Here is a 12,224-nt window from a genome sequence, read left to right as displayed (position 1 = left end):
TACATTTAAAGGATTTTAGCAAACTTCTTTACAATTATGTACAAATTGTTGTTTGTATTGGAAATCACATATAACTTTAAGGCCCCTTTCAGACGGAGTGAAATCTGTCAAGTGGATCCACCTGCTTAGTGGGGGATCTCTCCGCAAATCCCCGCTGAGCAGGCAGATGACAGGTCCGTGTCCACTCCGCTATGCAGAGCAGACACAGACAAAGCCCGCTGTTGTCTCTGGGGCGGTCAGATGCAAACAGACTGCCTGTCTGTTTCCATCTGACTGAAATCAAATCCCTGGAAGGATGGCGAACGTATCTCCATCCGTCTGTTTTTAGCAGACCGGATCGGACACAGGCGGGTGTCAGCAGACACATGTCCGCTGACATCTGCTGCTCCATAGAGAACAATAGGTGGTCTAATCGGGTCTGCCTGAAAAACAGACATGCATACCCGATCAGTCCACTGGTGTGAAAGGGGCCTTACTCAGTTGTTACTTTCCACAACCACTTGCATGATCAGTACCCATGTTATAAAACCTTGGGGTTGATTTACTAAAACTGGAGAGTGCAGAATCTGGAGCATGGTATCAGCTTCTCACTTCAGCTTGTTCAATTAAGCTTTGACAAAAAAACTGGAAGCTGATTTATTTTTATGCACAGCTGCACCAGATTTTGCACTCTCCAGTTTTAGGAAATCAATCCCACTGGGAGCATCAGTAAGCGACTCACATGAGCAGTACATGCTGGTTCACACTTCTGCAAATTCGGCGGGGGGGGGGGGGGGGGGTGTGTCCTAAATCCCTTGGCCTGCTGGGAAAACCTATATATTTGGGTGGAGTCAGGTGATCGGGGTTCTGAGCCACCTGGACGGCTGTCTGGGTGGACGTGTGTTGTATTGACCGGGCTGCTAGGCTAGAGTTTTGGCCTATCCTGGGCACATCTGGCTGCTAGGTTGTCTGAGGGCCTATCCAGAAGCAAGAGAGCAGCACAGGGTTGGGATTGCGGCTTGCAGTCCAGCCAGAAGTGACGGTTCTGCCGGCCGGGGAAATTGTCGTGGTCAGAGGTAGAGGGGAAGGTACCATCCACCTTATTACCAGGGACCACAGTGAGTAGCTGAAGCAAGTACCGGAGCAGTATTCTTACCAACCAGGGACGGTGAAGAATTTGGAAACCTCAGTGGGTATCAAGCCAGGGACCCAGACAGTGGAGGTGATGCTTGCAGAGCAGCCTTGTGTGTCAAGCCAGGGACCGAGCAGGCCAGTGGGATGAAGCTTGAGAAGCATCTTGAGCACCAAGCTAGGGACCCAGCAGAGAGGCGGGGGTGACATTGAGGAAGATACTACCGTGAAGATTGGAGGAGGTCAATGGATTCAGTGGCAGTGAATCATCTAGTCTAGTGAGAGACTGGGAGCTCAGTGGGCTGAAGAACTACAAGAAGTGATTGTAGTGGAAGCAAAGGAACTGTTACACTTTGTGTTAGTAACTCTTAAAGACTGTTGCAATAGGAGACAATTCCTATACATGCAGATGTGGTGTCTTGCTGGATGCTTTTCCCTACATGGCTGTCCTCCTGTTGAAGTCTCAGAGTCTGCCAATTAATCTTGCAACTACCTAAGGGTGTCCTGGCCCTAATGCATCCAAGAAGTGTCTGGCGCTCAATCAATCTACCTTGCATTACACCTACTATGCCATGCAACCCACCATATAGGATGTCGGCTATCTCTGGCCCTGGAGGTTCTCATTAGACCAAAGGAGGCCTGGGACCTTGCTACAATTGTTTCTCCTGCAGATAAGTTGGCACTGGAGATTTTTTAAAAGTTTTAGGCTGGGTTCACACTAGTGCAAATTGGATGCAGTTTTCTCCACATCCAATTCGCACATATCTGTGCAGCGTCTCCGGTGCGATTTGGACAGGAGTCCTGTGCGTCTTTTGGTCTGTTTCAGGCCCAAATTCAGCCAAAAATTTAGGCTGAAATCGTACCTGAAACAGTGAATGGAGGGGCCCCGGACTCCTGCTGTGAGCCGATGCGTGCTCATATGTGAATCCAGCCTTATGCTATTCAGTTTCTATATTCTTCCGGATTCTGCCTGTACACAGGGCTGGATTTTACCCTAGGCTACATAGGCTGTGGCCTAAAACATCACAGCCACTAGGGGCAGTGTTTTTGTGATCAAGCTGCATTGCAACCTTCTCGGCAGTATCATTTGGGCACCACCATTGATACTAGCCCATGCACTCAGGTACAGAGGCTCTGTCCTTCCCGTGTCAGCTCCCCACTTTAAATTTTAACCAATGCTTGCCCCACCACTACACCCTTTGTTACAGTGTGAGAGATTGCCAGTAGACTTTATTATGTCTTGCCTCAGACTGAGTTCAGGCAAGATCTGAAAGAGTAGAAAAACTGGAAGTTAATAGTTTGAGACTTTTAGGCCTCATGCACACTGGACGTTAAAATAACGTTATAAAAATGCCAGTAGCTTTGCAGTGAGTTTTTCAACTTTCTTTCAACTTTTTGCAGCTTTTTTCACTATTATCGCAATAGCGTTTATTAGCTTTTCCGCGTTAGCTATTTTAGCGGGGTTTTTTGTTTTTTTTTTTTAAGAAAAAAAAAATGTTTTTTTTTTTTTTTTTCCAATGGATCAAAAACGTTAAAAAACGCTGGTGGGCAATGTTTTTGAGCATCTATCAACATTTATCAGCATTAGAGCATTTTTACAGCTGAAAAAGGTCTCTCAGAACCCACTAGTTTTGGGTTTTTTTTACTGCTCAAAAACACCACTGCCCAAAACTGCTGATAACAGCCTATGTGTGCATGGACACATAGGATAACATGATGGAGAGTTTAATGACTGTAGAAAAAAACGTCTACTGCCAAAAACAGCTGCTGTAAAAACGTCTAAAAACGTCCAGTGTGCATGAGGCCTTAAGATTGGTGGATTAAATTAAAAAGGGGGTGTATTAGTTGAGTTTTAGCTTCTCCTAAGCTCCCTTTACTCAAAACATTTTAGATGGTGTTCAAATGTTTACATTTTAGTTAAGGTAGTAACATACATACTTATCAATTGATTGTGAGCGCCACTATTTGTCTTGTATACACTAATCTGCCCAAATATTTCAAGCGGTAGGCAATTACCACAAAGCAGTCAGTCAGTTCCTTTGAGTTGTACATACCCTGTATTAACTGCACCTCTGGGATGTAAAAAAATGTAGCCTACACATTTATTAACAATATATAAAGAAAAAACACGCAGATATGAGAAAAAATAAACTGAAAATAAAAATAAGTTGCAAGCACAATAGGGGATATCATCTTAGGATTAAAAAAAAACACAAATTCACAGTGTTACGCTAAAAAAATGTATTGGTGGTAGTTTCATACATGTAAGTTTTTGAGCACAATATGGTGAATTTACATAACAATATATATATATAAAATATTTTGGTCAGTCATAAAGAATATATTGGTTAATGTAAATAGAAACAGTAGAAATCCGCTCTTAGGGAAAGTAAAACTGCAGCCCCCCTAATTAAAAACACCACCTTGGTCATAGGAAACAACAAACCCTATTCAGGGGAAAAGGCGCTGTTCAAATAATGAGTATAAATATATATGAATCCAATCCACTATTAACTGACTCAACATGTGAGGTGAAAAAGGTGATGAAGGTGTGTATAAACCCCTACACAAAAAAAAACAAGCAAAAGTAAATAAAATAAATTATATGGTAAAGGTGTGCATATACACACACAAGATCAACTCAAAAAAATAAAAATCGCATATGCTTCAGTGAGCGTCATCAAAAAATATTTAGTGTTAAGTGCATAAAAGTGTAGTAAACATAAACAGTATCTACAATAAAAAAAATGGCAGTGAGTGTTCAACTAATCAAAATAAATAATAAAAACTATGTATACATTACATACAGTTAAAAATGAGTGTTCCGTGCCAAAAAAAATATATATGGACACTATATATATATATATATATATATATATATATATATTTGTGAACTCAAATAAGCAAAAAACAGAGATATGTAAAAAACAGTGCTGGTCTGCACAAAAAATATCAAAGTGACAAGTGCCAGTTAAAGGTATTAAGTCCCAAAAATATGTATAATGAACATATGTGTATATTAATACACTTTTAAGCAGTCTGTGAAAAGTGGTCCATGCAAAGGTAAATGGTGAGAGAATAAATATGTATGGAAAGGTGAATCTTCAGTGTTCCCCACTCTCCTCTGTATCACCCAATTGTGCTTGCACTCACCGGAGCGCCCCAGCCCTACAGGGGTAACAGGCGTAGTGGATGTGTTCCAAAGGTGGTATACTTCTTTTGCGTGGGGTGTCCCCTTGAATCCGTGCAGCTGTATTCCACCTCTCCAGAAGTGGCATTAAGGATCTCCACCGACGGGTGTTCCCATATGTAGGGTAAAAAGGATGAGCCTTATAACGTGAATCCGTGGAACCAAAGTGGTATTTTATTTAAAAAATATATTCTCATATACAATCTAAAAAGGAGCTGCAATGCTCCGTTGCTGTAAACCAAAATGACACTTCCGCGATCGCCGGCGAGGTAAGAGCTTGCGTTCCACAGCCAGGCTAGCATAAACTGGAAGTTCAAACAAGGAAGTGACGTAGTGCGTGCCAAGTAAGTCCCGCCTTATGCGTTTCGTCACACGGACGTCATCTGAGGTGCCGTCGGTGGAGATCCTTAATGCCGCTTCTGGAGAGGTGGAATACAGCTGCATGGATTCGAGGGGACACCCCACACAAGAGAAGTATACCACCTTTGAAACACATCCACTACGCCTGTTACCCCTGAGAGTCCAGGTCTTCGGACTAATTATTATAAGACAGGCAGAAAGGGGAGGTTAATGGCAGGATCAACAGAAATTTTTTGAGAGATAGTGTTAAACATTTTCCTATTCGATGTCAAGGAGTACAAATGGACAGAGAGAGTCCAGATCATAGAATTAATTAGTATGGCATAGGTATATCGCAAAAAATAAAAATAAATAATGAATAAAGGTACTTAAGCAGCTTTCACTTAAATAACATATCAAGTGCCATATATTCTATAATACCAAAAAATCCGATAACACATCCGTGTATAAATATACATATAGTGATCTGTGCTCCTATGTCCACATGCATATCTGAGAGATACATAAATTAAACATAGCATGTCATATTCGTTGTTTATCACGCCGTATACAAGTACAGTAGTAGGATAGTGTAATGCTAGTATGGTGATACACTAGGATGGTAATAATTAGTAGAAAATCATTACTGTCCTATTTGTTCCAATCTCAGAAACTAAGGATGGATAGATATAACTGGACTGCCCGCATCCGAATCCCAGAGTAACAATCAAATCACTATTAAGGCTGCTGACAAAGGTGGGAACATCGTTGTGCTTGATAACATCCAATATGTTGACATGTGCAACAGAATATTAAATAATCTGGAATGGTACCGTCGAATACCAGCAAATATGGTTAAGAAATATAATGATGATTTCTATATGTTAATCGCCTATTCTAATTCCACGATTACTAAACAACTGTGGGAGTTCGTTAGAAATAATTTTCCCCGCACCCCGGTGTTTTACGCACTGCCAAAAATCCACAAAGATACAAAAAACCCACCCGGGAGACCGATTATCTCGGGCATAGGGGCGGTAAGCGAAAATGCTAGTAAACTAGTGGACGAAGTCTTGAAACCGTTTGTTCTAGCTCTACCATCTTTCGATTAACAATGGCTCCCACTACCTGGGGGTAGTGGGAGCCATTGAACGTGAATACGTTATGAGTCAAAATGAATTCCAGTAGTGAAATGATGAATTCCCCATAACTTGGGTCTATATTTTTAGCATTTTGCAAGATGTGTTTAATGGCTGAAAATCACTAACTTTCTACTATTTTTCTATAAGATTCAAACTCATTTACCATAGTGTCTATCTATCTATCTATCTATCTATCTATCTATCTATCTATCTATCTATCTATCTATCTATCTATCTATCTATCTATCTATCTATCTATCTCCACCCCCTACCAGTACTGCTCCTTTTAGAGAATACAGAACCAAGTATCGTTTTGTGGTGCTAAATCATTTATATGGAACATGTTGATAAAAAGAAAAGCAGTAAAATTTAAGTAAAATAGATCCCCTGCAGTCAGCAACAATAGACTCCCCCAGCAACAATGGACTCCACCCCAACAGTAAACTACCCACAACAAAATATCACACCCAGTAACAAAATATCCACCCAAGCAGCAACAACAGATCTTCCAGCAGCCAGCATCAATAGATCCTCCAGCAGCCAGTAAAAATAGATCCCTTCCAGCAACATAAGACCCCACAGCAACAATAGATTCCCCATCAGCAACAATAGACCCTCACACAAAATCAGATCCCCACCAGTGACAATAGACCCTCCAGCACACCCCACGCTATTACATACACTCAGTGCTGGAAGTGCAGGCACTGCGTTCCCCCACGTTCCCGCTGAAAAAAAGCCCTGTCTTTGTATCGTTGGCCTAGTTGGAAATGTTATTGTCTTTTGGTACCTGTGCTTCAAGATCCAGAGAAACAAATACACAGTTTATATTATGAATCTGTCTGTAGCTGATGCTCTGTTTATTATATTTACTACCTTGCTTTTGATGATCCAGCTAAATACAATCATTGGTACAGATTCTGAATTTATAGGGAAGGAGAGTTTATATTTATTCATAGAAATATTTTATAATACTATGCAGTATTCCGGAATGTATATCCTTACAGCTGTCAGCATGGAATGATGTAGCTCTGTTCTGTTCCCCTTTTGGTACCGAAGCCATCGCCCTAGGAACCTGTCACTATTATGTGCACTGCTCTTTGGATACTTGGCTATTTGGAAAGTCTTCTTGAGAACCTTGCATGTACAGAAGATGCTTTCTTGGAACAAACCTCACAATGTTTAGCAGTTCAAATAATAGTTTTTATTTTAGCCATTGGCATCTGCCTACTAATTATGGTCATTTCCAGCTTCACCTTGCTCATCAAAGTAAAGAGGTCATTAAAGCAGCAATACACACCTAAACTGTACATCATCATCCTTATTGCAGTTCTTGTATTCATCCTATCAGTTCTTCCATTTAGTTTTTTGTCGTTTTTATTATACTTCAAATTAACACCAACAGATTTGGCAACTGTTAGTATTTTCTATGTAACAACTTATTGCACAGTGCTTAACTGCACCGTCAATCCCTACATTTACTTTATTGTTGGAAGAAAATGGAAACAAAAGACCCCTCACTCGATCCAGGAAGCCCTTCAAAGAGCCTTTAGGGAGGTAGATGATGAGAATGATGACTCGAACAGCAACAAAACAATTAACAAATAAAGCTAAACTAACCTTACAGTTGCCTTCTAGATTTTCTTTCAAGAGCAAAGCACACCAACAATTATCTAGTTTAACAAGGAGATATGATTCACTTAGGAATTTCAGAATATGAATCTTAAAGTAGCATCTTACTTTATCAAGTGAAAATCAAACTTCTTCCGTGAAGGGCAAAGACTGGAAATGCTAATGATGTTGCTTTTCATTTAATATACCTCCAACTGGCTGGCTTTCTTAAAACGAACCTCTTTAGCTGGAGAAAGTGCTGCCTAAAGTGGTTGTAAACATTAAAAAACAAAAACAAACATGTTATACTTATTTGCCCTGTGCAACGGTTTTGCACAGAGCAGCCCTGTTCCCCCTTTTCTGGGCTCCCCTGACAGTGCTCCTGGCTCCTCTCCCCCACCAAGTGCTCCCATGGCAAGCTGCTTGCTATTAGGGCACTCATACTTGCTCGCTCCCGAGCCCCACTCGGTGTGTCCATAAGACACACAGAGTGCAGGTGGGTCCCATCCCCTGCTCCCTCCTCACTGGCTGTGATTGACAGCAGTGGGGGCCAATAAGAAGGGAGAGACTGAGAGAGCCTGTGCCCTCGTTCACGGTGCTGGATCAAGATAGGGCTAAGGTAAGTATATGTGGGGGAGCTACATACTAAAGGATTTTACCTTAATGCATTAGGGTAAAAATCCTGAAGGCTATATAACAACTTTAAACTAAGCATATTTACATTACTTAAACCTAAACCTAATTTGCATGTTGCATGCTGCTATAAATATATAAGGTTGTTTGAGATGGTTTAAATGTACTTTCATACTTAATTTAGTTTACACATGGCTAACAAGTTTCATCACATGCCTTCTTACCTTTTTTTATTTTAAAATAAAGCAGTTGTGCAGTTTTGGATTGGAAACTTTTAATGAAGTTGAAATCTGGGTATCTGCTGACTTTGTGATATGTGTATTCTCAAATATATTGGCCCATTTTCTCTATGTGTGTCACAAAAGGCACTTATTATTTATAATAAGTTTATTGAATGTTTATTCATTTTGCACTTTTTTGAGTACTATTTTTATATTGTGGTTTATGCATCATTCACTTTATTAATTTTCATTTTATTGAAGCACATTTGCATCAAGTATTATCTTATGCACAATGATCACTTTATAAATTATATATTGTCACATTTTATATGGTTTAACACAGGAAATAGCGCTCCATATATATTAATACATTTGTTTGACTTTATTCCTGGTCTTAAGTAGCAGCTGTTTCATCATTTAGACCAGCGCAGAGATTTCACATTTAAACACTCATGTTGTATATAATCTGTGACAAGTAAAGCAACATCTGAAGTGTAATTATGCATAAATATTTGCAGCTGACATTGGGTTCAAATTTTATTTTTTTGTAATAAAACTGATTATAACTTATGTTATCTCTGGTGTTGTTCTTCCTAGGACCCATTCACACCAAAGTTTATGTGTGTTGGTTCACTGCAGTGCCACTCATTGTAAATGGTACCCCAACACACTTGGAGAGGATGATAAGGGACTATATACAAGATTTTAGTAATGACAATGGTAATATTAGCAGTAATCAGCATGGATTCATAAAGAATCGTTCTTGCCAGGCCTGTCATGGGGGAAATTCCCTGCCTGGCAGCTGAATGGACCAGGAATGAGTCATTGGTTGTTATGACTTACTCTCTAGGCAGCCAATGCTGCTGTACGACGGGGTTAAGGAAATGGGCTGAGCCTGTACGATGGAGTGTCCATTATGCCACCCTCCACCATGCCTCAGTGCAACAAATTCCTGGTTGCTGATCTGCCCTGGTTTGTAAGAACCTGGAAGTGATGAGGATTTCATTACTTCCAGATTTGTGGTGTCCCCCCCCACCACCACTGTACAACAGTATGCAAGCGCTTAAACAGACAGCAAAAGAAGCAAGACAGTTTTAAAGTGATTGTAAAGGCAGAAGTTTTTTATCTTAATGCATTTTTGCATGTTTGATTGAACACAGGGAGCTGTGGCTCGGCTCAGGTGCCCCCATAGCAAGCTGCTTGCTGTGGGGGCATTCAACAGGAGGGAGGGGTCAGGAGAGCTGGGAAGGAACTTGAAAACAGGAGGATCCAGGCTGCTCTGTGCAAATCCACTGCACAGAGCAAGTAAGTATAACAGATGTGCAGCCATTTTTCTTTTCTAAGTATAACATGTTTGTTATTTTTAACAAAAAAACCCTCAGATTTAGTATCACTTTAATCTTGTTGTAAAAGTGTATATTGTTTAAGAGATAAAACATTTTTCCGTAACTGAACAGAATGTAAGCAGCTTGGTTAGGAAGAGTGAGGGATGAAACAGGTTTTATCTTGAGATAGAAATCGGAATGGACAGTAGATAAGCAGCTTGGTAAAGTCGCAACTTAAGAGTGAATAGGCCATAAATATTGAGACACAAGGCAGGAAACGTTAGAAATTACACAGACAGCACCTGAACTCACAAACCTACCTAGGGTTTACAATGCTATTATTGGGTTAAGAAAAGGTTAAGAATAGGCAGACAGTAATACACTGCAATAGGTTTACAGTTTTTTAAAAACAGAAATGTGGGGGGGGGGTCGGAGCTAGCCGCAGAATGGGATGGACGTCTGAGACTGCAGCTCCGATCACACAGAAACCACACAGAACCCATTTTTAGCCACTAATACCCCACAGTTTTTCCACCTAACACCCACAACCATGTCACGGAAGAGAAAGGAGCAGAGAAAGCCTCAAAAGCTGACTGCATTCCATCGGCAGCAGCGTGGAGGTAAGCAAAATGGCTCCAATGGCCCCTCCACCAGGGATAACAGAGCACCACCACAATAATCACATACCTCTCAGCAGAGCTCACAAACTCCAGTCAGCAGATCACACCACAGCCACAACTCAAACTCCTCCACTCCTCTGGCAGCCCAGAAAAGTCCAGATTTAAAATGGACACACAAAATAGACATCATGAAGTGAGCTATAATGCAGAATCTGGAGAGGATACACGAGAATTGCCTGACTCTATTGAGGAGTTTCCAACAGCTAACCAGACAGTCTTAGATACAGTAATGAAAGACATGCTGATTTCACTGAGAAGCTCATTACAGGCTGACATGGTCTGTTGCATGCACAAACTTAACAAGGAACTGGGGGAGGTGGAAGCTAGAGTGGAACAAGTGGAATTTGATCCACCATTAATGATGTGGTGGATGCCTCGGAGGAAAAAGATGAGGAGATGGAGTGGGTCAAAGCCAAATTAGCAGATATTGAGGACAGGTCTAGAAGGAATAACCTGAAAATTGGAGGGGTCTCTGAAATGTCACCGCTATGTTTAAAGCAATACTCCCAGATGCATCTGACTTGGATGTTACAGTGGAGTCCATCGTCTTCTGAAGCCATCCCACCTCCCAGACCAAGTACCTAGAGATGTAATTTTACGTTTGCATTTCTTCCACGTCAAAGAGAAACTTATAGCGGCAATGCGTACAAAAAAATCAGATTCTTTCCCAATACCTGCAGCTACAATTCTACGTAGATCTATCCCAATATACTCTGTCAAAGAGTAGGAACCTCAATACTATCGCAAAAGCATTGAGAAATCACAATATCAATTACAGATGGGGTTACCCCACAAAAATTACGGTCACAAAGGAGGGCTCCACATATGTCATTGAATTGACAAAATTGGAAAGAGGCCCCTCCTTGCTGAAGAATTGGCAAATACTACCAGATTCGCCAGTACCTGCTTCTTCTACAACAGTCAACCACGTCAATCTGGAGTGGAAAACAGTGACAGCTAAAAACTCTAAAAATCACAACTAGCTCTGGTATAGTGTAGAAATTGTCCATTGTAACCCCTGTTTGACAGAGGACGAACATTGGCTCTTTACACCCCCGTTTAACCTGAGCAGTCGATGCTGCATATGGGTTTCAACAACCCCTTTATGTTCTTTGGTTCTTAGGAATACATGACAAACATGTCACCTGCATATTATGACTGTTCTCTTTTCTTTTGTTCTACTGTTTTTAAACACAATCACGCTGCACAACAACTAAACGGTCAGGAGGGCCACCTACCTGATGTGAGACCGAAGTAGTGGGGAGGCCTGCCTTGCACCTCGGGCCCTTGAAGTCTCTGGAGATGGAGACAGAGACTTGGTGGACACCGAGTGGCACGGGTGCCAGGGGTGCGGAGCACTGTGCAAGCTTTAGTCTGAGATCCGAGCCTAGGTCAAGTCCAGTTGAGCAACAAAGTATAAAACGGTTAATCAGAAGAAGAATGGTCTTGATCCAAGCCGGGGTCGGTTCCAATCTGGCAGCTGAGTACAAAAGGGGCAAAGAAGTAGAATGGTTAAGGTACAAATTCAGGGTCAATGGCAAACAGCAATTAAGAGTAGTCAGATAGGTTTCCAGGTCACAACAAGGTCAGACAGATCACACATTAGCACAGGAACAAGGGGGAACTGAAGATAATCCAGCAATTTGGCATTGTCTGGGCTGGGCATATATAGGGAAATTTGAGGTCACTTCCTGTGCACCTCCTGGGCATTTTCCCCCCTTTTTCCATCAGGTTGAGGTCACTTCCTGTGCGCGTCCTGGGCATTTTCCTGCCTTTTTCCATCAAGTCTTCTGCACAGGTGCGGGTTGGCGCATTGAGGTGTCTTTGGCACATGCTCAGTTGGCACGGATTTCCTCTTGCGACAACGCGCCATTGGTGCATGCGTACTAAGCCCTGGACTCTTACATAACCAAATACTTGAGATTTCTCTCACAGCTTTTCACAAACTCGACAATGGAAACCAGGCCTTAGCCGGA

The 12,224-nt window shown here is 41.5% G+C and overlaps 1 pseudogene; it reads left to right on the top strand.

Moving 5' to 3' along the window:
* The window catches only part of LOC141146023 (proto-oncogene Mas-like), a 48,358-nt pseudogene extending 40,972 nt beyond the window's left edge, over window positions 1–7,386 (top strand).
* Window positions 7,387–12,224: the final 4,838 nt, after the last annotated feature.

Source organism: Aquarana catesbeiana, linkage group LG05 (genome assembly GCF_042186555.1).
Source record: "Aquarana catesbeiana isolate 2022-GZ linkage group LG05, ASM4218655v1, whole genome shotgun sequence".
Classification (NCBI taxonomy): Eukaryota; Metazoa; Chordata; class Amphibia; order Anura; family Ranidae; genus Aquarana; species Aquarana catesbeiana.
The sequence above is the reverse complement of the archived record's forward strand: the minus strand, read 5'-3'. Positions and strand labels throughout refer to the sequence as shown.